The sequence below is a fragment of the Columba livia genome, chromosome 5, assembly GCF_036013475.1.
Source record: "Columba livia isolate bColLiv1 breed racing homer chromosome 5, bColLiv1.pat.W.v2, whole genome shotgun sequence".
NCBI lineage: Eukaryota > Metazoa > Chordata > Aves > Columbiformes > Columbidae > Columba > Columba livia.
Window position 1 is genome coordinate 4,699,647 of NC_088606.1, and position 27,607 is coordinate 4,727,253.

At 44.7% G+C, this 27,607-nt stretch overlaps 1 long non-coding RNA gene across 2 annotated transcripts; it reads left to right on the forward strand.

Moving 5' to 3' along the window:
- Positions 1-1,129: 1,129 nt before the first annotated feature.
- On the forward strand, positions 1,130-17,705 carry LOC110364571 (uncharacterized). 2 transcript variants are annotated; one of them, XR_010472697.1, is made up of 5 exons: positions 1,130-1,340; positions 4,834-4,924; positions 8,616-8,859; positions 8,942-9,050; positions 9,122-17,705. It is a non-coding gene; the product is annotated as an uncharacterized LOC110364571 (long non-coding RNA). The 2 variants fall into 2 exon arrangements; XR_010472698.1 differs by having other exon boundaries at positions 8,712-8,859.
- Positions 17,706-27,607: the final 9,902 nt, after the last annotated feature.

A 27,607-nucleotide genomic window follows, 5' to 3' on the forward strand; every position in this document is an offset into this window, starting at 1 on the left:
ACTTATTTTACTGACCCAAGGCATTGGGAGATGAAATAAGCTGCCCATGGTCAAGCTGAGGCTCTGGACAAAGCATCTTGCTGTTGACTCCACATTTCTGTGTCACCACCCCCTTTCCCGTCACTTTTGGGCACCATTTTTGCCCTGGTAGAAGTCCATGAGACCAGTGACAGGTTGGTGCCACAGCACTGGGCATCAGAGAGGACTCTGCAGGTGTTGCAGCCAAGTCTTGGCCCCGTGGCTTCTTTGTGCTTCTCCAGAAGGATGCGGTTAAGACCTGATTGGAGGAACAAAGCACCTCACTTGAATATCCTAAACTTTATTAATGTCCACAAAATTATAAAGGGGGAAAAAAAAAAAAAGGGGAGAGGAGGTAATCTGGAGAATGTTTGACCGCGAGCCTGTTTTTGTTTTGAAATGACACAATGTGTGTGCTTTATGATAGCTGCAACCACTTTGCATGAAGATAAGAGACTTAACATGTTTTTTTTCTTTGCCGTCATTTAGAAAAAAAGAAGCCAACATACCATTGCCGAAAAACATCAACAAAGTGGCCTTTTATATCTCTTTCTTAAAACTTGGGCGTTTCCAAATGTGTTTTTACTGAATGACTGGTGGCTTTTTTTTTAAGTAGCAGAAACATTGGTCAATTTTAAAACAGTTCCTTACAGCTTCCCAGATAAATAAATTAGAAGTTAGAGCTGGTTTAGTAGCCACTTCCTGCCATGGAGGCCAAACAGGATTCATTCCCTGTTTTCTCTGTCACGCAAAGACTGGGCTGGGAGCACACAGGTTATGACTAGGAGAGTGTTTCAACCTCCTCTCTATTTAATTAGTCATATAATTAACACTTACTAAAAGGAGGTATTTTTTTCCAAGCCCTTGTAAACCCCTAACCACTTCATTGAGTTACTGCTACTTTCAAAAAGGTTGCTGCAGGAAGGTGCTGGTGTTTTCCAGCCTCAGACAACATTTTCCCTACCAGAGTGAAGGAACCGCATAGTGTAGATAAAATCAGTACCAAAAAAAAGCCACATTATTCACTCTGTCTCTCCTAAGGCCACAGTTGCCTTGTGACAGGTGAAAGACAAATACTGTAAGTAACAAATAGAAAAAAATAGAGGAATAAAAAAGGACTTAAAAAATAGGAATCCTGGAAAATCTACTGTGAAAAAATGACTATTTATAAGGTATCTTCTTATCATATAGGCAGGGGACACCCCTTCAGCTGTGACACATCCTCTTCCCTCCCACAGGACTCACACCCCAGGAACTGAGTGTTGTGCCAGTATTGGTCCCAGGCGCTGAGGGACGGTCCCCAGCGGTGGCTGCACCCGCAGGTGAGAAGCACCTGGGTGGACTGGAAGGTGGGATGCGATGTCCGCTGTGACCCTTGCTGGGTGATGAAACCATCTGTGCTCTGGGTTGTGAACCACATCCCTGGGGTGATCCAACCCTGTAAAAATCTCTTCCCACCCCCAGGCACTATTTTGTTAACCTGGATCACTTTGCCAAGGGAAGGGGGTCACCTGTGAGCAGCTTGGTGGATGGGAAGGAAGGTTAAAAACATGCAAGTGGTTTCCAGCCATCGAATATGGGCAGGAACTGGATCATTGTGGTGCTGGTGGATGTCTGGTGGACACCCTATTACCGTGAGCATGGTGGTCGTCTGGATGAAGAGGTCCTGCTGCGATGCATGCCCTGCCCAGGCAATGTTGATGTGAGCAATGCTCACCCTGTTGCAGAACTTCTCTTTGGGGATAGCAACAGTTTTTCATGGGGAAGAGACATGGGGACAATGAGACTATGATCCTCACTGTCGTTAGCACAGTGTTTTGGCCTTGGAGAAGGTGACACTTGTGTTATTGACTTGCTGCTCTCTGTTTCTCTCTGCTGCGAAGGGAAAAGTGCTTTATAACTTTGCTTTGGTCCTGGCTTCCTTGAGTGACCCTTTTGTGTCTGGTTAAGGTGGTAAAACAAGAGCAGTGATGTTCAACTGTTTTTTAGCCTGTCTCCTTAAGGAAAACAGAGTTTTTGCATCACATGCTCCACTTATATGTGCAGGAGAACACAAGCCTATATGGGAAGGCGCTATGCTTTTAGAAACACGTGTTATTCTGGTTGCAGAAGGACTCCAAGGCTCTGTCCAAGCCCAGGGCCGGCTTGGTAACTCACAGTGTGAAATGCTCCCTTGGTCAAAGCACTCAAGGCAGAGCCAAAATGAAATAATATTATTGGGCTAAACTTTCTCTAATCCATTTTTAAGTGGCCAAAACTACTGTGTGCAATTGTAGTTGTTGGTCCTGTGTCCTGCTCGGGAGGGTCTTGAATTTGCTGTGTGTAGTAGACACCACAAAGGGACTACCCACTAGTGAGTGACAAATTGCACATTTCCAGGACAGGACTGAGCATCCCTGTGCATCTCTAGTGGGGTACCCACCACTACTCGTCACTCCTGAAAACTGTCATCTTCCCTTTCGCAGAACGTCATCCGTCATATTTCCTCGCACTCCTTGGAATGCGCTAAATAATCAAAAAAGCAGCTGACAAAATAAATGAGGAAAGTGTGTTTTTTACAGGGGCGTTGCACAAAGGGCATGACGGGCCATTTGGGATGTGCCGCTTTTGCCCTTCATGAATGTTCAAGTTCACGGGGCAGCTGGCAGAAAGAGTTGCTCCCACCCTTCATGCACATCTACGTGGCTCCTCTGTCCTTGGCTTTGTGTGGTGCTATCTGTCTGCTTTCCTAATTACCCGTAGTCCTGCTACCTCTCCTAGCAGACGTGATGCAAAATAAATGACCTAAGAATTCCCCCCAGAATATGGCCCATTAGTGATGGACCAAACATCGAGAAAAGCAGGAGAAGGGCTGGTTGGAGCCTGGAAAGCAGGTGAGCTAAATGATCTACCAGCTTCTTTCCCTCTGCAGGGCGTGGGGCTGGAATCTGGGTAGCACACCCTAGGTGCCCTGGCTCACACCCTGCAGCTACGCAGCTCCGAGGGCGGTCAGGCTCTCTGAGTCCACACGCTCTTCCCAGTTATTCCACAATCCTCAAGAACATATGGCTCTGGCAGTTGTCAAAAAATGTTGGACAGAGGCTTTGTGGTCAGCTTGATCTGTCCCATCTGGTCATACGATCTCTTTGTTCTCTGGACTCCGATCCCTCCTCTTGCTGTGGAGATTATTTGAGTAATGCTTCCCTTGTTGTTTTTTATTTTTCATTCTGCTGCCTTGGTTTTTCTCCTTGCTAGGAAGCGCAGTTTTCTCCTTCGTGGCTTCAGGGTTAAAAATGGTATGGCTTGACCAAGCTGCCTGAAGAGATTTGTTTAGTCTTTCCTGTATTGCAGAGCGCGCAGTGTGTGCATCGCAGCAAACCTGTCCAAGTTCAGCGGGGAGGTTTACAACGAGGTACCAGAAGAGATGAGAAATACCATGCTCAGATCTGGAAACTTTGCATTTCATCAAGTTGAGGCATAGTAGCAGGTCTGTGCCTTTTCTTTTTGCAAGTCACTGCAAGCTGTGAGCATGTCTCTTCATTCTCAATGTGCCCAGCACCTTGCACTGGCTGGAGAAGAGATGAGGAGTCCCTGCGTGTCACGTCGATTGCAATTCCTTTCTCCTTTTTATCAGACCTCTGTTCTTCCGGACCCAGCTCTGGCTGAACCCCCGTGAACTTCCCCTGCGTCCTCATGCTCTTCCCCCTTCCTCACTGGCGTGTTTGCAGCCGTGAACTTCCCGTGCCCAACCCGAGGGTGTCTCCGAGAGGTGTGATTCAAGCCGTGGCGAGAATGGCTGCAGCCGGAGGAAGGAGATCGCTGACCCACCCCTGGCTCCAGCTCAACCTTCCTAATCAAGGGAGGAATGTCTCTGGACCCGAGTGCTCCCTGCTAAACCGCACTGTTGGCTGCTTGGCTTTCCTCTGCGAGGGCTTCCTTTGCAAACCATCTGTGTGGGTCATGCCGGGCAAAGCGACGGATCAGCATGTTTTGTTGCAGTTGCACAGGCGGGGAGTAAGAGGACTGGAAGAGGGAAGGAACAGCTCTGCTGGGAGGACAGGCTGAGAGTTGAGGTGTTCAGCTGGAGAAGAGAAGCTCCAGGGAGACCTTATTGTGGCCTCTCAGCACTTAAAAGGGGCCAATAATAAAGATGGGGATAGACTTTTCAGCAGGGCCTGTTGTGATAGGACAAGGGGTGATGGTTTTAAACTAAAGGAGAGAGATTCAGGCTGGACATGAGGAAGAAATTTTTTTTCATTGAGGGTGGTGAGAGCCTGGCCCAGGTTGGCCAGAGAGGTGGTGGCTGAACCATCACTGGAGACATCCCAGGCCAGGCTGGACGGGGCTCTGAGCAACCTGAGCTGGTGAAGATGTCCCTGCTCATGGCAGAGGTGGCACTGGATGAGCTGGGAAGGTCTTTTCCAACCCAAATTATTCTATAATTCTGTGATTCTATGATAGAGAGGAGGACGATGCACAGACTGAGGAAGGCCTGCAGGGTGACTCAGTACCACTGCTGTTCTTACCATGCTGCGTGGAGACACGACTCTTCTTTGAGTGCAGGCAACTCATCCTTTCACTCCATGGGTGTTTTGGGATGGTCCACCATCTCCTTGACATCCATTGTTTGGTTTTTGGTGTGAATTTGGAGATTTGTGGTCAAATGGCAGCTGTTCTCCTCTGCTTGTTATTGTGCGATTGATTAACAAAGAGGGAAGACCAGACCTTGAAAATGAGGTGTCTCATACCTTGGAGACAGTGGGCTCCATCCCTCCCAGAGCTTTACAGTTCCCTCAAAAACTTTTTTGTTGTTGTTTTTTTTTTTTGTCTTCATAGGGCTGTGCAACAGCTGTATAATGGAATGGTGGCAGCATGGAGCAGGGAGGTGATGTGGAACAACACAACAGCACAGAACAAAATTTCTTGGGTGTGTATACGTTAATATATTTTTTATATTTATATATATATATAGATACAATATATAAAATGAAACATATATATATATGTTTTATTCATGCTCAAACTTGTGACAGGGCCCTTGTGCATTTGTGTGTGAATGCAGCCACCTGCTGTGGGGATGCTCTTGGCCATCCCTGGCCTGCAGAGACAGGCACGTGGCCACTGGGGCCGAGACCAATAGAGGATGTCATGCTGAGAGGTCCCGTACAAGATAATAGACACTTTTTCAGTTTTTTTCAGTGCATGACAAGTGAATCGACTTGCATTGTCTTGACAATGAAGAGCATATTAGAGAGGTTATTAGAAAGGATATTGTCGTTTATCATGTCCGTTGCATTATGCATTGATGTGCACATGAAGACACATCTCCTGAGATCCACATCAGAGCCACCTTCACTCCCTGCATCCTACAAAACTGGGGACAGGTCCTGGCATCAAAGCCTGTCACTCTCCCAAAGTCATTGGTGCTGCTTGAGTCAATGGGGCTCCACGCTCGAGTAAGGAAAACAGGATTTAACCTTTGCTACGGCTGGTCCTCGCCAAGAGCTATTGTTAACAAACTTGGACCCCGTCCATCTGGCCTGGGTGGTTATAAGAGCAGAGAGTAAATAATCTGCCTTTTGAAATAAGTTAATATTTACAAACTCAGAGTCTGCTCCTGCTTCCACTGCCATTGAGGGAAAGGGTTTTGCCATGGACTTTGCCTTCAGAGGAGCAGAGCCCTGCAACAGAAAGGATTGCAAGTATAGCGGTGCAGCTAGAAATCCTGTAAGCAGATTTTTACACCCTGCTCTGCAAATACAATGGCAGGTACTGTTATAGCATGGCCTAAAAAAACCACCAAAACACTGAAAATATCCCCTTTCCACCTCCATGCAGGTCTGTGGAATGTGATTTCTTCATTTGCCTTAGTATTTTCCCTAATAATTTAAGCTGACACCTCCATGGTGGCATTTTTAAAACATTAGAAAAAAAGTTTAAAAAAATGACCCCCATATTTTTCCAAAGACACCTCTTCTTAAGAGGATTTTTACCCCCGCTTATATACAGTTGTCTTTACAGTCTTTCCACTCCTGCAAAGACACAGGCACGTGCTTGACTCTAAGTCCCCAATAATCCTATTCACTCGGTGAATGTTTGAATGCTTGCAGTTCAATATGGAGGTAGGCTTGGCAGCCCTGGGGCCCGGGTTCGCAATAAATAACCTCATTGATGGATCAAGCCAATGCCTAAGGATAACTCCAAGCTATCACGGAAGTCGGAGCTGGAAAAGACCGGTAGGTTCCTCCAGCCTGTCTCCTTGCCAGTGCAGTGCTCTTCATTATTTCTCATCAGAAAGAGATCCAGTTCCCTGGATATTTCCTTTAGCTTGGACACATCTGCTAAGGTCTGCAAATTTCAGTCCAAGAAAGGGAGTTATTTATTCAGTTATATTTTCAAGTATTTTGAGAACTTTTTGTCACTGAGTCCTTTATTTGTTTTTTTCCCTGTGCTTCAAAGATATTTATTTAAGCAATTTTGCATGCACCTGCAATGCAGATCCCTGCATATTTATCCTAAGGAAAAAGGTGCAGGTGATGAATGTCTCATTAGCACTGCTTTAATCACTTAATTTTGGAAGGAAGCTGCCAAGCTCTGAGCTGGAGGATTGTGAGCAGAGATTTCAAGAGATTTTCTTTCTTGGAGTTTTCTTGGCAAGGGCAGGTTGCAAGAATTGGTATCTGAGAGCGTAATGGAATTATAATCCAAAAATTGTCCATTGGATTTGCCAGGTAACCACATGTGCAGATAGCAGGGCTGTTTCCACATGCAGACGCAGCAAATTCCAGCTTCTCCTGTGAGACCTTCTCCTTGCTCTGGTGTTGGGTGCAGGTGGTGGTTTCCTCTGTGCTGCTTCTTGTGGGGTGTGAGATCCTGCAGACTGGTTACAATGGGAGGGAAAGGAGCTTGGCATTGCATGGTGAGCACGGGAGCTGTGCACCGAGCTGAGGGACAGCAAAGCCTCTGCTAAAACCTGGGGGAACTTGGGAAGGAGTTGGGTGCCTCCTGTGCTGAGCTTTCTGCTGCTCCTCAACAGCTTTGGAGGAGGAAGCATGGGGCAGGGTGAGCTTTCCCTCTGCAATGGGAAGGGATGGAGAAGGCAGAATGTAGAGTTTTTAGAAGGGTCTGTTGCAACAGGACAAGGGGTAATGATTTTAAACTAGGAGAGGAGAGACTCCGGTTAGACATGAGGAAGATTTTGTTGCCCCTGAGGGTGGTGAGAGCCTGGCCCAGGTTGGCCAGAGAGGTGGTGGATGAACCATCCCTGGAAACATCCCAGGCCAGGCTGGACAGGGCTCTGAGCAACCTGAGCTGGTGAAGATGTCCCTGCTCATGGCAGGGGTGGCACTGGATGGGCTTGGAATGTCCCTTCCAACCCAAACTATTCTGTGATTCTGACTGGTAACCAAGAGGCTCTGTGCTCTCAGGGTGAAATGCTGGGCAATAACAAACCCCCACTCAGCAACCTTTCATGGAGCAATGCTCATGCACATTGACGTTTGGTCACTGTGACCACCAAAGAACTATCTGATAGTTTGATGACAATTTAACATTGTCCAAGTTAATATTCTTTACATTTCAGATAAACCAGCAGCTAATTTTCGAGTCTAATACTGCAACATGGGTAAACTGGAAAGCTCCTATGTTTTTAGCATGGATGATTCTAATACGAACCGACTCCCAGTGAGGGTTGATGCTTTACCCTTTGTGGGGACACTGCGTCCTGCATTTTGCAGCTCCCAGCAGTGTGACAGTGGTTTTGCCTCTCCAATATGTCTAACTCCATGGACCTGGCAGAGAAGTAATGCCCATGTCTGGAGCGACTGATAGCACCAAGACAGTTACCTCCAAAAGCTGCTCCACCAAGATGAGGTGCTAGCAAGGACTTAGCACTAGGAGACAGCCAAGGACTGCAGGTGGTTTCTGACAGGGTTTTGTATCTTGCTTGACCAAGTGGTAAGGGAGCCTCCACAGATGTAGGAATTCTTTAGGTCTAGGACTTGTTTCCAAAAGTTTTGAAGGCACCCAGCTGCCTTCAGCTAAATCTCTGGTTGGGTTTTGGGAGAGGATAAATGGTATTTTAGGTAGGGACAAAATGAAGTAGAGAATTCATAAGTATCTTTGGGATAAGTAAATGCAGAGCTTGTTTTATTGCACTGAGAAGTCTCATGCACTATCGATTATTCTTGGAGTGAGCTGACAAACACAGAGTTATTTATAGGACATGAAATCTGTGTTTATTAGTTGTTTAATCCTAGCAAAAAAATGAAAAGTAATAACAGTCCACAAGTGTCCAGAAGTGGAGTTAGCACATGGAATTAGCTTTATTCTTTCCTCTTTTGCCCATCGGCCCTGTTATTTGACAAGTTGTCAGTCAACGCTAGGAGGGTGACAGTGAAGCTGCATACACCCAACCAGAGAAATCACATCACAGTCCACGACAAAAGAAACAGCCAGAAAAAATGTAGGAAAGCACTTGCTCAAAGATCTTATGCTATGTCCAGGTTACATGTTGAGCAGCTCTCAAAACTGAAAACAATGGTTGACTGGATAGCCAGAAAACGCATTTCCAAGTTGCAATCACTTTTGCATATCATGTTTTTGTGCAACCGTTACAGAGCACGGTGTTTCAGCTCTTCCGGATTCTTCCTCACCATCCCCTGCTCTTTTCTGCTGGACTCTGAGTCAAGACACCAATCCTTCTGCCTTTGCAGAACAAACGCTCCCCAAAATGCTGCGTGGGTGAGATGACTGCAGTTTCCTGTTGTGTTTCTTGGACAGAACCTGCAAGAAATCACACCTGGGCTTGGAAATCCATTGATCTTCAGCACCTTCCTGTGGTGATTTTGCAGTGATCTTTTGGTAATGCCAATACTTCTACCACAATGACATTGCTCCCACATGCCAGGGAAAAGCACTGATTAGTATTTTTCCTTCTTCCAAGGGTCTGGCGGAGGGGATAGATAGAGCCGTTCATGTCTCATAGCTTCCCTGCCTGCTATCAACCTTCTTGTTGTAAGAACTGATACCTCCCCTTCCCAAATCCCTCTAAGGTAATATTTTATTTTATTTTATTTTATTTTATTTTATTTTATTTTATTTTATTTTATTTTATTTTTTACAGCTGCACAAAGACTGATGAAGCAACATTAAGAGAAATAACTTCTCCATCTGCACTAGGAATGGTATTGTATCTATGATGATCCGCAGAGAGAAAAGAGGCAAGAGTTGTAAGAGGTGATATATATATATATATATATATATATTATGAAATAGAAAAACACAGCTGAGCTTTGTGAACACAAAACTTTCCTTGTGATCTCTATGTATGATTATCTGCTTTGTCATCTAAATGTGCAAACACCATAATGCTTTAAAATTTAACCAAAATAATTCGAAGCCTTATCTAAGGGGACTGCATTTGAAAGCAGTGAAAACGTTAATGCTAACAATATTTTTTTTTGTTCTCTAAATTCCTCTCCTTAATTTAATACAATACACTGCTGTTTTAAAGGGATATTAATATTCTTTTCAAAGTGTTTGGGACTTTTACATAATTTAAAAAATATTTGCAGCTGTTTTGAATGTATCTGCAAGTACTGATAGACAAAAGGCATGGATATCCATAAGAACGTTGTCATAATACATTCCATATTAACGTAAGCAAAAAAGAATGTTTGTTCAGGAATACCAAAAAAGGTGATTGGAAGACCTACTTCTATGGCCTTAACATCTTCCTGCTAAAAAAGTTACACTCCTTATGTTTTGCTGTGTTCTTACTTAATTGGTTACTTACATCTGCCTTTTAGAATTAGCAGCTTTTTTGCATTTGGATCATCCATAGAGCTGAGCTTGGGCCATTTGTTTTAGATTTCCAGAAATGATTTATTTGTACTGTAATGGGATGGAATCATACAGTGTTTCCCATTTGTTTTCGGACTTAGTTCAGAGTATAGTTTAAGCTCTTATGAGTGCTGATTCCACTCTCATGTCCAAGGCCCACAAATCTTTTCTTTCATGCTGTTTGCACCTCTCTCTCACTGCATAAAAATTGAGGTCCCGAGGTCAATATTACATTAGGGAAAAAGGGGAGAGATTATCACAGAGACTGAAAAATTTTGCTCCTGGCTAAATCACTAAGGATTGGGGGTGTGTGTGTGTAAGTAATGTGGTAAAGAACAGGGCAAAACACTTCTCAAGTAAACGTATTTTCTCCTTCATCCCTTGAGTTACTTTAGAAGTCATGATGGAGGATAGGATCTTATTTAGGCTGTGTGTTACGTATTGGTACAGCAGGAGAATCTCTTTGGAAGGGAATACCCATTAAAATAACTTTATTTTCCTTTGTTTCCAGTCATTGGGATGCTGTACAGATGTAGAAGATACCAGCCATTTCCTATAATATCTGAAAATTGCAGAAACCTAGAAAGTAGGGAGCATGGGACCTCATGGAGCTGTCTTGTCAACTCCTCTTACCACAGTAGGATTGACTATAAAAAGAGACTTCTGTTCCTTTTTATCTTCTGTTCTTCCAGCCTTTAAGTTTAAGAAAAACCCACACCACCAACAAACCAACAACCAATAATGCTGGGAAAACAAGGGAAGCAGCAATTTGTTATGACATACTGGGAAGTTGCTTAGAGCCATGTTTGAGGACACTTTGGCGTCCACGGTGCTTTATGGCAATTTCGATCAGTTGCTGCACTGATCTGTGCTTATAATGAATGGACTGTCCCTCGTGCCGTGATAATAGAACATGAGAGTATAAAAACTTTGAAGTGCAGGAGGCAGCTGAAAAGAAAACAATAAACTATGTATATGAGACTAGCTTGTTGCTTGGTGATTAAGAGATGAGGACCCCGTAGGTCAGCTCCCCATAGGTACAAACAGATGTTTGCACTGTTTCACAGCTGCTAAATATGATATAAATCCAAAGAATTTCTCATGTTTTTATAAAGTAAAAAAAAAAAATACCCAGACAGCAAATTTTTGGTCATTCAGATACTCTTACCAAATGACATCTGGTTTCTGTACTGCTTATTTAAGCAATCCTTAAAAAAATGTTTGCCAAGGGGAATAACTCAAACCTTTTAGTTCTTCACCATATATAACTGTACAGTTTAGATTACAATGTAGCATGCAGAGTTTATTATAAGCAATGCAGTTCTTAATTTCTTAGCTAGCGAGTATTACTTTAAAGAAAATAGGATAAATATTATGTAATTAGTTCAGGGAAATTCATGTATAGTTACATTTCAGAGTACCCTAGTTTCAGATCCAAACGATGACAAAGAAAATGAATTGTTTCCATATGTTAGGAGATAGCATGACAGTTATGAGCAGAGAGTTAAGGCACAAAAATGCAACAGGGCTCCCATCAAATGGGCAGAAACAAAAGCAGTAAGTGGAGAATTCTGAGGTGAAGGTGCTCTGAAGGCGTCGTAGCTGCTGTCAGGACCAAAACAGAGGGAGAGATGGGTTGTTTCACAAGCAGGAGATCAACAGGTCTTGTGCTTTGATTTGCTGATGTCTAGTGAGATGTGAGTTTGGACTGAAGCTGTAGCTTTGTGCATGTCTACTTGGGCACTCCTGGGGTCCTTCTGGATTCTCTGAGGTCTAAGAAAGTGTTGTGTCTATGCTGATGCCATTCCTTCAAGGCATGGATCTGCCACTTCGACCTGGCCACCTCCTATCACAAAGCGTATGGGAACTTAGTACCCTCAAGGTCTCTATCTCTGTGCTAAAATTGGTTGAAACTGGCTAATGGGCTCAAAAATTATTTTCCTTGGGACTGAGAGGGGACAGACAGACTCACTCGTAGGGAACATAATTGCCTGCATCTCATGTCTGTTGGAAACTAAGATAAAAATCTCAGCATTAAGCTTATCATATAAATTATATATGCGTGTATATTACAGAGAAAGATTTATTGCCTTCAATATCTAGGCATTTTATGCTTTTGAAGTAATGCATACTTTGATCCAACAAATACTTACACTTGCAAGTCACCCAGTGTACTGCGGGTTCAATAAGACTGCTTTCTTTGAGCAAAGATAAATCCCAAAGAACTGAAGGACTGTAACTAGCATGTGATCTATGTGTTTTCTCTATGACTTTTCTGCCTTTTGTACTTTATTATTTCAAAGGATTAGGTCTTTAAAGGGTGCATTGCCCATTAGGACCTTTGAGTGTTGATCGTTGCCCTATTCAATGTCTCCGACTGTGTGACTCAGTGACTTCCACCCTTTTTGAATTGGTGGATACGCAACTTTTTCCAGTTATTTTTAATCTAATGAGTATGCTTGTCTTCATTTCTTTTCACAGGCCTGCCTGTTAGTCTGCAGATGGAAATTTGCACGTCCACATTGTCCATAATATTAAGTTTCTCTGTATCTGTGGTCTTTCTTGAGGTGCCTGGTAATCAACAGCTTTCTTCTGTCTCTTTGTCAAGCAATTCTAATGTAACAATTATAATGAATCACCCATTTTGTATATATCTCAATGACTTGTTGGGCTTATTTTCACATGAATACACACATCCCACAGTACTGCTTGGTAGCTAGGAGCAAAATGTGGTCGTATGTTCTGCAGCAGTAATGACATGATTGCATTTTTGTCTGTATTTTTTCGCTGGTCTTGATTTGGTTTATTGCCACCATTGTGAGATGCACTGGACTAATTGCCCATCGGATGACAGGGAAACATGCAAGTCCTTGAAAGTGGAAGCAGGCTTATACATATGAGAATGGAGCAAACAGTGAGTTTATTCTCCTTTGTAAGCTCCTGCAAAAGAACATGCTCCTTTACAAACCTTCTTTTGGGGCTGGAGCTATTTATTTTGTTCCACACTTGAGTGACACAGTGGGATCCTCCTCTCCTGCTTCAGGGCAGAAAAGCCGAACACTGCTGCAGTGCAAGTATTGCTGCCATTGTAATTAGTGTAATAACAACAATTGTGGTAAAAATTGTAAGAAATATTAATAGTGGGACCCTGGTTTAATTATGATGGTCCTTGTGCATGTGCTGGCTTTACCCATCCCTTTTCTGAAGCTCTTGCAGCTTGCCTTCATTTTATTGCCAGCCTTATCAGATCAAGCATTGCCCAAACTGGTACATTTGCAGGGTATTTTCCTGTCAAGCAAACAAAAAACCACCAGTGGTTAATTTGTATTATTCCTCTCCGCTCTTTCTCTAGCCAAAATATGGATTTGCTTCTCTTGACGCAGTCCCACAACTTCCTGTTTAGTAGGAAACTTCATTAACTTGTTGGCTCCGTCAGTCTTGAAGGTCTTGCTTTTATTAGGAAGAAAATTGTTTGTTCTGCTTGCACCAGATTTCACTGGGAAGAATTGTTCACAGTCAGGTGTTTCAGATGCATCTTTTAACTTGATTTAGCTAAGAGCAAACTACCACGGTGTTACCAAGCTGAGATAAACTCCATTTGCAACTGGATGTGGTCTCTTCTGGGGGCATCAGGTTTGCTCTACTTTCTAGAAAGACATAAGCCTGTTGCAATAAGTGAAGACTGAGGGTTTTTTGGTCTTACTTAAATAATCAAACTAATTCTAGCAGGTGGAGAGAAATGAATCTCGCGGTTGTGTCTTGGCCTCTGCTGACCCTGTGGAGCTCCAGCCAAGGGCCTGGAGGGTTTTGACCATTTTGTTTTCACTCTTAGTTTTCTTTTTTGCCTGGTGTGTAGTGATGTGCTCTGGCGAGGGGCTGGGGATACTGACAGCATTTGGCACAGATGAGGAAACCAGTAGCTTCACAACTCCTGAGAGCAGGTCTGGTTCCCCAGGCTTCAGACCAGAAACACTTGACAGAGCAACTATTTCTAGGTTTGGTAGGTCTTGAGAACACTTTACCTTAAAGTCACATTGTCATCATGTAAGAAAAAAAGCTGTTTTTTAAAGAGTTGCTGGAAGGCTCTGATTAATTTTTTTTCACTCTTTGGGTGTTGGGGTGTGCTAGACTTCTGGTATTATACAAAAAAACCCACAAAAGTGGGAGAGTAGGCTTTTCAGTGAGGCTTACATCCATGTGTAATAACAAAGTCTATAAGAACTTCATAAATTATTGAAATATTTTTCTTCCTGAGGAAATGCAGCATATTTGTGATGAGGCAATGTGCTACTGTGCATTCAATTGTGTATTCTTTGTAACTCCTGGACATCCACAGGTAAGTACCATTTCTGTAAACATTATAGGAAGGTCTAAAACTTTTAAAATAATATCAGGCAGAGGTATTATTTTATGAGTGACCTTTTACACTGATATGCTGATGTTTCCAAATATTTCTGTAAGGATAAACATCACTGAATAGATCAGTGCTAAGTAAATAAATGTTACAGCAAGTGAGGAATACCCGGACTGGGTGTACTCCAGCAGTTTGGGTTCTTGGGACAAACTATGTTACAGATCTTCTCAAAACCAAGGAATGACAGACATTAACTACAAACTATCTTTTCTTAATCACCATCACAGTAAACTGAAAAGCTGGAGAGGGGAACATCCCAGGCTCTTCTGGGTAGGAACATCACCAGTACTTGTCAAGAAGTGTACTCTCACTGATGCTCTGTGGTCAGGCTACCCTACGATGTAAACATTTAATGTGATGGAATATGTCTGCTGGCTGCTGACTGAGTTTGACATTTTTGCTTAATTCGCCATAGCTGTGTGAGGGGAGTGCACACTTCAGACAAATTCCACTGTTGTTGTTATTGCTCTGCACAGTTGCAGAGGCAACACTTCTAATTAAGGACTATCTCCATGTTTGGCTTGGCAGCCAAAATAAACTTCTAGGACTTGCACGCTGGATAGCTTTTATCTATGCTGGGGTGGTGGGCTGGCTTTGCAGCAAGTGCAACTACAAATGCACATGGAGACCAAAGACATAAACGTTTTAGTGGGGTGGTGTTCAGCGTCCCAGGGGAAAGCCCCATCCAGTGAGTTTTTTTGTATACATGACTCTCCAGTAATATTGAGGGGAAAAAGGTTTCAACTCAAGGAAAGGTCGAGAGCTGGGGTGTGTAAGAGCACGGGGAAGATGAGGGTATTTGTGGAGGAGTGACACTGGTGCTGTTTAGCCTGGAGAAAAGGAGGCTGAGGGGAGACCTGATCACTGTCTATAACTACATGAAAGGAAGTTGTAGCATAGAGGGTATTGGTCTCTTCTCCCAAGTAACAAGTCATAGGATGAAAGGAAATGGCCTCAAGTTGTGCCAGGGAAGGTTCAGATTGCATATTAGGAAAAAATTATTCGTTAAAGGACTGGCAGGCATTGGAACAGGCTGCCCAGGGAAGTGGTGGAGTCACCATACCTGGAGGGGCTTAAAAGACACATAGATGAGGTTCTTAGGGACATGGTTTAGTGCCAGAGTTAGGTTATGTTTGGACTCGATGATCTTGAGGGTCTCTTCCAACCAAAATGGTAAAATGATTCTATGATTCTATGACATGTAGAGATCTTTTGGGGTCTTGTGACCAAAAGGAACAGGCCAGCTTGTTTCAGGATGTCTCATCTCAGCTTGACCAAAATGATGCTCAACAGAGGCATGGAGGAGGCCCACATTGCTGGCCATGGTGCACACTACCCATCTTTAGCCACTGGTTTCTGTACCATGACTTGTAGGAGAATGGGTTTTCAAAAGTGCCTCAGAGAAAGCTATCAATGTGGCTCCGAAAACAAGTACCAGAGTTTTTCTTCTACACCTGCCTTGATTTTTGCTAGCCCATTGAGTTAGGCAGGAAGGGAAACACAAGCGTTCATTGGATGGAAGAATCTTACATAGCAAGAGAGGAAAATGTAGCTTTGGATCATGAAAATGAAGACCAACATGGCTCCTGGGCCTCCTGGCTCCCTGTCAGAAGAAACAAAATCCCTGAGCAGCCCAGCATAGCTTGAAATGTGGTCCTAATGCTGTTTTATGTGGGGACTTCGTTATTTCTCCGTCACCAGAACCGATTGCAGTGACACCTCTGGAGCTGGGCAGACCTCACCCTGTGCCAAATTCCTTTCTGCTGAGGCATGCCAGCAGCCCACCCCGAGCTCCAGATGTTCCTGCTCTCTGAGAGCTTAATAAACCAGGCTCACCCTTCCTCCTGGGGTGAACCCAAAGACAGTCAGATATGGAAAAATCACTGCTCAGTACTATGAACAATGTACTTGGTCAAAGAGCAGCGCCAGCACTTTGTCTTAATAGAAAAGAAAGCCGAGGCACAGTGCAAAAATCTGAGCTGGCAGCAGCTGTTGACTTAAACATACATTGAAAACTATACATGAAAGACCACACTTAAAACAAGAGAAAAAGCCTGGAAGTATATTTAGAAAAACTGAAAAACAGCATGAATATGGGAAAAAGAAAGTTTCTGTGTGGCTTTAATAGGCTGCATTTTTCCCAGTCTGTATTTCACTTGAGTTTGTTCTATTGGTTTATCATGAGCACATGCACTACAAAAACACACATGTGCACAGGGCTGCAAAAAAATCTCTCTTGTTTTGCACACGCAGAACCCGATGTTACCATTGCCCAGAAGTGCTGGAGCTCTGTTCCTATACGCTTTTGGTCATCACTGAGGGTTTGGGCAGAACTGAGTGTTAGACAGACCATGGATATTTATGTTCACAGCCTTGTGTGTTCACAACATAGCTGAGTGGCTCTACTGCTGGCTTGTTGTCTTCTTCTCTGCTTTGTTTTGCTATCCTCCTCCTCCCACCTTTCACAAATTAGGAGACTTTCTTCCTCACGAAAACCTGGAGAGTCAGTGTCCCCACTTTGCTGGGGCAGGGTGACTCAAGACTGATGTAGTAACTTACTGAAAATCACACTGGGAAAGTGTACCAAAGCCAAGAAGTGCACCCAGGATCTCACATCCTGCCCTTGCACAGCCGTGCTGAGCCCTCTCCACACCAGGCTTCATGTTGCCCAGTCCTGCTTCAGGTCCCAGCCTGGCTCGAGGCACTAAAGTGTTGCTCTCAGCCAGGCTGGCAAGTGCTTTTGGCACCCTTCATCGTAGGGAAGTCATCAGACATTGAAACAAATGGACTCCTCGTTGCTGGGATGGTGACCAAGATCGGAAGGGAGTGTAGGGGACATCAGTCCGGATCCAGGCATTGTGTCCTTGGGTGTGATACCCTGCAGACATAGAGTGACAACATTTGTCCTACGAAGAATCTCATTAGCTACTAGGGCTTGATTTTTGGTGAGCTGCTACTCAGTGGAAGGCGCTGGAATCTGGCTTCTAATAACCTTCCTCCATCCAATTGCTTCCTCCCTGAAGCTGCAGGAGCCTTTCTGCACCCCCATTCTGCATGGTCCAGCCCCGGTCCTGGGAGACCAATGCTGTGCGCATCCCGAGCTCGGCACCAGCCCGTAAATCTCTCTGCTGGATCCAGGCAGTGAAATGTGAACAAAGGAAACCACCATGCGGTGGGGGGGTAGGGTGGGGAATTGCTCTGGCACCCTCCTTGCTCGGATAGAAGTGAGAAAACATGGCTTTGTGTCGCTGTTGTTGTAGTTGTTGTTTTATGGTTTCTACAGATGCTTCCAATAAAAGCATTGTGAAACTATTCCCATCAGTGGCCTGTCCTCTACCCGCATTAGTGACGGAGGAGATTGCTGGGTTTCCATCAGTGGAACAATTCAAGTGTGGACTGTACTGCTATAAATTTAAGAAAGCTCTCCATTTGCTGCTTGCCAAAAAAACAGGTGATCTTTTTAATTTGTTTATTTTTTTTTGAGATTGACAAGTGATCATGGTAGCCAAGTGCAACTCAAAAGCTTGTGTCTTAATACTTCTGTTAAAATCACTTTCATTCCTGGTCTATGACTTCTTGATTATTTTTAGGTGCTCTAGGACTTCAACCGTGGTCTCTGTACTAACATTTGTGTCTTCTTGGTGAGAAAATGGGTGAGACTGTGGCAGACCCGTCACTGGGGAAGGTGTTGAGTGTGGATGTTGGGGTGCTGCACTGTTGATCAACCCTTAGGAACAAAGCAACAGTGCTGTGGTTTAAACACAGATCTTCAACCATTTTCATTTAAGAAGAAACTTCTAAAGGTTGTGAATGATGGACGATATATTCAATACATACAATGCCACTTCTGAACATGGCTTTTAGGGAACCAGTCCAGTATTTACTGTTTTCAAATTGGTTTGGGATTGTTAAAACAACATTCAGGTGTGCAATAGTGTTTCTGAGAAACGTGGCATTTTTTCCATTTGTTTTTCTGTTCTAAATTACTCATTTTGTAAGTGAAATGATGTTTTCCTTCTCTGCTCCCCCTTCCTGTGCTTGGGTCTGAGGCTTCCAGCCCTCAGCCACACTTCTGCAGGCTTCTGTAATGAGGCTGCAGAGATGGCTGCCAGTATGGTAAAGGCTTGGGTGGTGTGACCTTGTCGCCAAGAAGGCCAGTTGTAACTGGGGTGCATTAGGAAGAATGTGACCAGCAGGTTGAGGGAGGTTCTCCTCCCCCTCTACCCTGGTGAGGCCACATCTGGAGTTGTGTGTCCAGTTCCGGGCTCCCCAGTTTAAGAAGGACAAGAAATTACTGGAGAGAGTCCATGGGAGGGACACAAAGATGCTGAGGGGTCTGGAGCATCTTTCTGATGAGGAGACACTGGGAGAGCTGGGGCTATTCAGCCTAGAGAAGAGAAACTTGAGAGGGATCTTACTGATGCTGATAAATATCTCCAGGGTGGGTGTCAAGGGCATGGACCAGACTCTTTTCAGTGGTGCTCAATGACAGGGTGAGGGGCCGGGGCCCTGGCCCAGGCTGCCAAAGAGAGGTTGTGGAGTCTCCTTCTCTGAGACATTCAAACCCGCCTGGACATGACCCTGTGTGATCTGCTCTGGTGACCCTGCATTAGCAGGTGGGTTGGACTGGATGGTCTCCAGAGGTCCCTTCCAACTCCAACCATCCTGTGATTCCGTGTTTTTGTGGACCTCTGGAAGAGCTTGACCAGAAAGGGCTGTGTCTGCAAAGGAGTGAAAACAGCCTGGAAACAGCTCAGCTCCGGATCTGGGTCTGGACTGCTGCACCCAGAGCCAGAAATGAGACCTGATCTCTGCTCACTGAGATGGAAGCAAACATACAGTGCTTTGGGCTTGTCCCTGTTGACGAGCACACGCGTGGTCTCTCACCAGACATATTGCTCAGCTGTTTGAAGATCTGAGTTCTAAAATGTTAGAAAAGGAGACAAATAATTAAATTAAATCAAAACAAGAAAAAAAATATAAAGGAAGAAGAAAGCGCAGTGATCTCAGCAGGATCTGAGAGGTTCATGCTGGACTGGCCAGGCATGACAAGGGCATATTGAGCAACTTGCTGTTCTTTACATCATAGGGCAGAAATATGAAAAATATGAAATATGCAGCAGAGCTGGATAAAAAGGAAAATGTAATAAGAGTAGGATAAAGAATGCCACATGCTCCAGCCGCATCTGAACTTGGCAGCAGCAGAACAGGGAAACCCATGTAAATCCTAGAAGGATGTTAAAGGCATTTTCACCCCACAAAGACTGACATGCATGAAAAGCATCTTTTCAACAACGTCAATCAAAAGCCTGGAGAAATAACTTACTAATATACTGCCTAGCAGGCCAACATGGCTGACTGGAATGATGTTCACATCTTGAAATGGGAATTAATTTGGAGTAGGTTTGTAACTGGGGCAAAGAAGTGCAAAGACATAAAGGCTGTGTGAACAAGCCTGCGTGTCATTGCTGGATTTAAATACAGTTAGCAAAGAGAGAGATTTCATCAAGGGGTACAAGGCAAACATGACAGGAGAAGGAAAGCACATGAAAATGAAGCGCAGACAATAACATGTAAACCCAGACCAAGGGGTGCCGTGGAGAAAGCCCTAATGGAAAATGCTCTGGGTATTGTCTGAGTCACGTGCAAAGGAAATTATCATCCAGGCATGAAACCCAGTGTGTGTGCAATGGGAACCAGCTCAGCGCACCAGCAGAAACTGGGTAAGATCGGATGGACCAGTGCAGAGCCAGAGCCGTGCCCAGGCTGAGCAAACCTTCCTCCTAGTGAGTTTATTAACAGCCCTCACTTCTGGAGGCAGCATGGTCAACTTTTGGATGTCTCCCTGGCCTGTCCTTTGTGTATTGTGGACGTGCCAAGATCTGCAAAGACTTAGCTACGCTGGTGTATTTTCCCTTTAAAAAAATGTTCTTTCTAATTTGTTGAATTAAGGGATATATATTATTTTGCATTGAAGGGGATATAATGAAATGTTAGCATGTTAATTTATTCATATTTAATTTGACTGTTGCAGCAGGAAATAGTACAATATCTTCCTGAAAAAATGGTATTGTAAGACACTCATGGACAGAGAAGGGATTTTAATATTTTTTTGCCATGTAGGTCTCTGTCAGTTTCTGCAGGTTTGGAAACTTGGCCTTAGAAACAGTTTAAGGAGCCACTTCTTATTCAAGCACAACCTGATCACAGCCAATATGGGTTCAGCTCTAGGAAAGGGAAAATGCTGCAGGCAGGGTAGGTGGAAGTGTCTGTAGAAGCCAAACAGAAATACATCACTCTGTCTTTATACTCACTCTTTTTTCTTATCTTTGACTTCTGAAAAACCACAGAGAAAAGCATAATTTGCCTGATTCTCTGCCCAGCCTGGTGACGGATGAACCAGATGTTTCCTGCCATGGGTCAGCCATGCTGGTGGGGGTTTGCTAAACCCCCAGGGAAAGGACATAGCCCTGACGGCACGTGCCCAGAGTCAAGGAGAACACCTTCAACAGACTTTGTATTGAACCCAAGCAGGGTAAGGGGATGGCAGGTCCGTGATGACTCAAGTCAAATCCAATCCATGAGCACTGAACCACTTGCAGCTCTCTGCAGTCTTGTTGCTGCCAAAATGGAGGTAGGAAGTCAAGCTGAGCTTGCTGAAGAGCAAAGAATGGTTCAGCCCACATCCACGACTTGCACATGCTTGTTGGGCCAGGGAGAACTAGGGACCTGCAGCAAAAGTAGTGGAGGAGCAGGCCTGGGACTACCACAGCTGACTCTGCCCCTGGCCTTGGGAAAGATCCTGCAACTCCCTGTGGCTAATTTTCTCCTACACTTTCTCTTGCCTGCTAAAATCATCATAGCTTTGGAGGAGGAACCGTGCTGTGCACCATATGAATGCCCAACATGAAGCCTATTGGGACAGCTGCTCTCCCAACCACCCACCAAATGGCTGAATTCCCCAGCAAAGACAAAGACTTGTTTATGTTCGACCCTCTTGAAGTACATATATTTTAGTCCTGGAGGATTAACTGGCAATAAAGTTTTCTTCTGAGATTCCTAAATCACAAGGTACTTAGACTCTGCAGACCATGATGCCCATGGACAATATTTGCACTGTATCTTGACACATCTTTCCGCGTTAGAATAACAGAAAAACATGCAGCTGGGACCTGCTAGGCTGCGAGGACTTTAAATCACCTGTGGGTTTGTTGTTTCTTTTTCTTCCAGAGGGGCAGGTGCAGCTCAGATTATCTGCAGGCTATTTTATTACCTAACAACATGGGCTTTAATGCAGTTAGAGATGCCTTTATTCATGCTTACACTCCTGAGTATTTTTGTGTAAACATTTTTCATCTGTGGCAAGCCAGTTTGTTTGTTGTGTTTTGTCATGTCAGAGCAGACTGTGATTAGACACTAAGATGAGACTACTAAATATTTTCAGATGTTTTCTATTTCCTCAGTGAAGAGCTGGATTTGAACCAAAGCTCTGAGGTGAAAGGGTGATGTGTAATATATTGAGACATCTGAAATAAAATAATGTAATGTTTTTAATATTTAAGAAGAAAAAGGCAGCAGTAAAACATTGTGGAAGGAGGAGAACATGAATACCTATATATTTTAATTTTAAATGCATGCAGATGTTGAATTTCAATCAGAGCATGTCAGAATCTAACTGTAACAAAGGCAAAAATGTGAGATCTGTTTTCTTGAATTGCTTCCATATTTTGTGCTCCAGATTTTTATTACATATAGCACTGCATCATCATATATTTATGTAAAGTGCCAGCATCCATTGACTTCGTGTATGCCTGATGGTTAGCATATAAAACACTTTACAGTGAAAAGTATATTCTTTCTCTTGGTATGTACAGTATATATTATATTATACATGCCTGTGCCTTCTTGCACAGTGGCAGGGTTCAGTTTCAGTGCTCAGTAGGTCTGGTGTTTCTTTTGGACCCGTCTACCTCTTTTCTCAGCTCCAGAAGACTTTGCTGGTAAAGAACTTGGCCTGGGCTTCTCCTTGTGAGAATTTGGTTTGGGGGCAGGAGAAGGCACGGTGGGCTGTGCATTTAAAGGAAATGATAAATGCTGGGCTTGGAGAGCTGGCACAAATGGAGGACGTAGAAGCCAGGTATCATTTTGTTTCTTCTGGTACCATGTTTGTAGGAGAGCATTGTTGGAGGGTTCTGCTGTCACCCATCCCTGGAGTATCTTGCCTGGAGCACTGCATCCAGCTCTGGGTCCTCAGCACAGGACACACATGGACCTGCTGGAGAGGGTCCAGAGGAGCCACAGAAATGATCTGAGGCTGGAACAGCTCTGCTGGGAGGACAGGCTGAGAGAGTTGGGGTGTGCAGCTGGAGAGAGATGGCTCCTGGAATATCTTATTGCCGCCTTTCCATGTCTAAAAGGGGCCAATAAGAAATATGGGGACAGACTTTTTAGCAGGGCCTGTTGTGATAGGACAAGGGGTGATGGTTTTAAACTAAAGCAAGGGAGATTCAGGCTGGACATGAGGAAGAAATTGTTTGCCCTGAGGGTGGTGAGAGCCTGGCCCAGGTTGGCCAGAGAGGTGGTGGATGAACCATCCCTGGAGACATCCCAGGCCAGGCTGGACGGGGCTCTGAGCAACCTGAGCTGGTGAAGATGTCCCTGCTCATGGCAGGGGTGGCACTGGATGAACTTGGAAGCTCCATTCCCACCCAAACTCTTCTATGGTTCTATGATCCCTCTTTGATGGGAGCCACAGAGCGGCAAAAGGTGGGAAGAGAGGTGACCTGGAAGACCTCCTGCTCTGCCTGGTACCACCCTGTCAGACACCAGAGAGGCAAATACCACGGTTGTCTGGGGATGTGGGTGCATGAGGCTGCTTCTGCTCTGGGACTGAGCATCCCTGGTCCCAGACACTGCTGTTTCTGTGTCCCTGGATTTGCTCCGAGCATGAACACGTGCTGTACAATGCAGAGCCACATGTGCTGCCCTGTTGGGAAGGCTACATTTTGCAGAGCTAGAGAAGGCTAGGGTCAGTTTTAAAGGAGAAAAATCAAAATTCAGGAGACTAGAGACAAGAAGAAACTGTGTTCAGCAGCATTGCAGCAAAGGGGATCAGATGTGCCGCTGCCTGGCTCCATTCTGGTGGCAGGAAAACTGGTGGCATCTTAGGAAATAATTGCATTGGTAACACCTGAAGGTAGGGGTTCCTCAGCAGAGCCACCTGAACTGGCAGTGCAGGACACAGCCCCAGCATGGGGCCAATAATAGCTGCAGCAAATCCATCTTGAGAACCCCTGGTCTCAAGGGACAGGTCAGCACATCTGGAGAGGAGCGCACTGTAGCACGTGTGGGCCAGGGCAGCTTGGCCCAGGCTGGTGCTGTTGTCCAAATCTGTTCAGGATGCCCCACAACTCTCTGGGGAGATCTGCATCAGGGCTGCTTCCTTTTTTGGTTTCTTTTCTGGATTGCTTTTCTTCAATGAATAGGTTTTTATTTTTTTTTTTAAAGCCCTTCTCACGCCTTCAGCTCCTGGAGTGAAACACGTGACTGCTCTTTGCCGATATTTTTCCTAAAACAGTGATGTTTGCAGAGCGTCTCTCGGAAGCTGCAGCCCTCGCTGGTCTCGGCTGCCAGCTGCTCTGTCCAGGGAGGCTCCGATCCCGGGGCTGAGGTCCAGCATCCCGAGCTGGGGAGGGGAAGGGCAGCGCCGTGCTCCTGCTCTGGGTTTTGGCAGGGGGCCCTGTAATTTTGGGGTAGTGCAGAGACATGCCCGAGGTTAAAAGTCAATCAGAGTAAATTGACTTGCCTTTATTCCATGGTGTTTATTTAACTGGCCTGCTGCAAATGCTCTCTCAGGGTCATACACCTTTTCCTGTCTTATCTGTGGATATTCCCTTGGGTTGGAAGCTCCCCCTGTGAACCTGTGCTTGGCCATTCCCTCTGTCTCCTGACCATCTGGTGGAGGAAGGATACTTAATGGGAGATGTCTTCAAAAAGCTATTTCAGGTTTTCCGTGATGGACGAGATGTACAGCATGCGAGGTGGGATGCTCCTGTGAAGGTTTTGCATTGCACAGTGGTCCCATGGAAGAGTTATTTCCATCAAAGGCCTCACCCTCAGTGATGTAGCTGTGGGAAAACAGGAGATATCATCTGCAGGTTGCTTTTCCTTCTATGTCCCCTTCCATCTCTTCATGTGTCCTTTTTGTTCTTGGGATTTTCTGTCCCCTCTTACAGCACCATGCGCTGGATTCGTGAGTGTTTTATTCACTTTAATGGATGCTTTTAAGATTGAGTATGGGACTTCTGAGCCTTTAATAGGAACTGTGGATATCATTAGGGATCCAGGAGAAACAGAAGGGCTAGTCCAAAGGCTAGATTCATAAAAGCCTCTATGTACCTAACTCCTAACTGTGCAAATTGTTGGGACCTTATGAGCTTGAAATGAACATCCACATGCCTTTGGCTTTTTAATGAGGAAGGCTGATTCTTTGCTGTCTCATGGGTGTTTGTGCTGTTCCCCTGTGCAGACCAGACAGAGACAGAGTGTGGCAGCCCTAAAAAGATGTCCCTTTTACAGGGCTTGTCACTGGCAGTGTGAGCTCTGGATTTGTGCAAGACCTAGGCAAAGGCCTCCAAATTAACTTTAACTTTTCACCCTCCCTGAGCTTTGTCTTTGGCCTTGCTTGTGTCCCACTGACCTATGAGCTTTCCTTTCCCTCCTGTCCTGAGAAATAGTCCAAACTCCTTGGCCCTAAACCTGACTTTGACTCAATGTTACCTACATGTCCTGGGAGACTGCAGGGAGAGGTGAGAGTGTTATCAAGCTTGAAGCTCTTTAAGAACAGTGGATCAACTGGGTAGATCCAGGTCTGCCTCCATTCTAGGGACTGATACACATTTGACACCACCAGAACTTTGCATAAAACACCTGAGCAATGATGAAAGCCAGGACTAGAATCTGGCTCCTGTTTCTGGCACCCAAAAACATACTCAGGGTTGGTTTACAGACCTGGGTACTTGGTGCTCTGATTTCTGCCTGGGGAAGGGCCCGGGATCACCTGACAGGAGTAGGTGTCTTCTCATCAAACTCTGTCTTATCTGCTGCTGGGAATCTCTTCCCATGAAGACAAAGCAGAACCCAGGCCTGCAGGTGATGCCAGCTTGGACATTGGTGCCCTTACCTCCCTCAGGAGCATCTAAGTGTCCACACTTTTGCAAAGGAGATCCTGGTCCTCACGTGCCTGCATTTTTGCTGAACTCCTGAAGGTGCTGGGATTGCGTTCAAAGACCTCAGCAGGGAGGTAATTGGCCCCCTGTGCTGAGGGACCAGTGATGCTGAGACACTGCTGGATGAGGAGCCGCACGTTAGGCAGGACAGGGTTCTCGCTCCAGGGATGACCCACCAGTGAAGACGTTGATGGACCCTGACTGTTCAGAAAATCTTGTTATAGGCTCATGCTGTTTTTTCTCTCTTATCCGCAATCTTCTAAGAATTTTTGGAGCTGCAAACAATCTTATTGGCTCTGATCCCATCATCTTTGTTCATACAGAATTCTAATTGATGCCAATAATGTTTGACCCCTTTGCTCCCAGTGACAGCAGCGGTTTTGTCTGTACAAGAACTTTGCGATCAGGGTATGCACGTTTTTCATGGTTTTCTCAGGTAAAGGTTTTATTTTCATAATTCTTTGCCCCAGTAGGTGCTGAGCGGTCAGAATCACAGCCATGCAGAATTTCAGCTTAGTTAAAACAATATCCTAAAGGTTGTGAAGTCGTGCTGCTTGCCAAGAGCTAAAATGTAATGTTCCACTCTCCCCACCTGACTATATTTAGTTCGGGCTCCTAATGAAGTCTTTCTTTGTGTAATTTCATGTCTACAGGGCAACTGCCAGAGAAGACTTCCTAATTCTGTCAGGATGCTGGCAGCCCTCATGCTGGGACAGCATGTCCTCTGGACCTCCATTGCGTGGCCATATATACAATACTAGATTGTGCCCAGTGTGCTACTGGGGAGACCCTGTAGCATTAGTATTTCTTTTTTTTAATTTGTTTTTTTTGTTTTGTTTTGTTTTCATCCTTGATGAAAGAAGCCTGTGTGTATTGCAGCAGGTTAATTCCTGGTTGTTTTCCCTGCAGATATTTGATAATAATTCTGCTTGGCAATGGTGGGTTTTATTGTACCACTGTTCAACCAGAGAGTATTTTAAGGTTCATTTGGGGTGAAATTCCCCTTCTTTTTGTGTGGTGTCCAAACGAACAAGCATGAGGTGGTGAAATACACCAGAAAGATGCAGGATAACTTTCCCATGCTACTCAACTGTAGGACCAAGCCATGGATGACCATGGAATGAAATAACATTGGTCCTGTATTTCCATACTATTGAATATTGAACTTGAAGCCAGTGTTGAGCTCCTAAAGGGCAGGAGGCCTGTGGCATTGGAGATTGCTCATATACATAAAAGCATGGGTCCTCTCCTAAAAAACTTATGCTGGCAGGGAAAGTAAGTCCCTTTAAACGAAGTATCATATTCCTTTGTGTGCAAAGTCTGACTAGCCTTCAGTGGCACTTTTTGTACCTTGAAGCTTTGTACGCCATGATCACAGTAGATTTAACATACTTATGAGCTACCCTAAGTGAGTCTTAAGTTATGAATGGCTGCACTTAAAAGGTGGGTTTTTGCAGCCAGTCAAGCTCCATCGTGTCTTGGGTCCGCTCACTGTCCCGTCATGCAACATGCTGGTGCCTTTCCCTGCCCTTCTCTGTACATGGCTAAGGGTTTGAGGATTTGCCCTCTTCCTCCAATGTCAGTGTTACCGTCATCACAAATTGGTATGCCAAAAAGTATGTAGAGTTATTTAAAAAGAAAAATCACATCTCTGGGATTCTGCTGAGGTTTCTCAGCATGAGGATAAGGCTGCACTAGAAGCAGATCTGCCATGTGGGAATGTCCCAGAGAAACAGCAGCTCCCCAGGGTAAAACCCCTGGAAATCCATGGAGAAAAAGGCCAGGCAGGAGCTGTTATTGCATTTGTATTTAAGCAGACATGCAGGGCTGGGCAGCCTGCTGTTCGTCAGCCTTCTGGATATCCATCTCAGTCTCCAGCTGGCAGTAAATGTATTGTTGGATATCCCGCTAAAGTTGTGTAAGTTATTGCTTTCTTAGAGTGCTTTTATACCTGTGTGTGTTTTTCTTCCTGTTCCAGCATCTTACAAAATTCTCTTTGGAGACACTAGGCATTACTAAATATAGTTTTGTGAAATTCCAGGACACGTCTTCACTTGGCACATGAAAATTAGTTAACAGACTGTCATGAGACCTTTCTTTGCTCTCCCACTGTTCTCACTCCCAT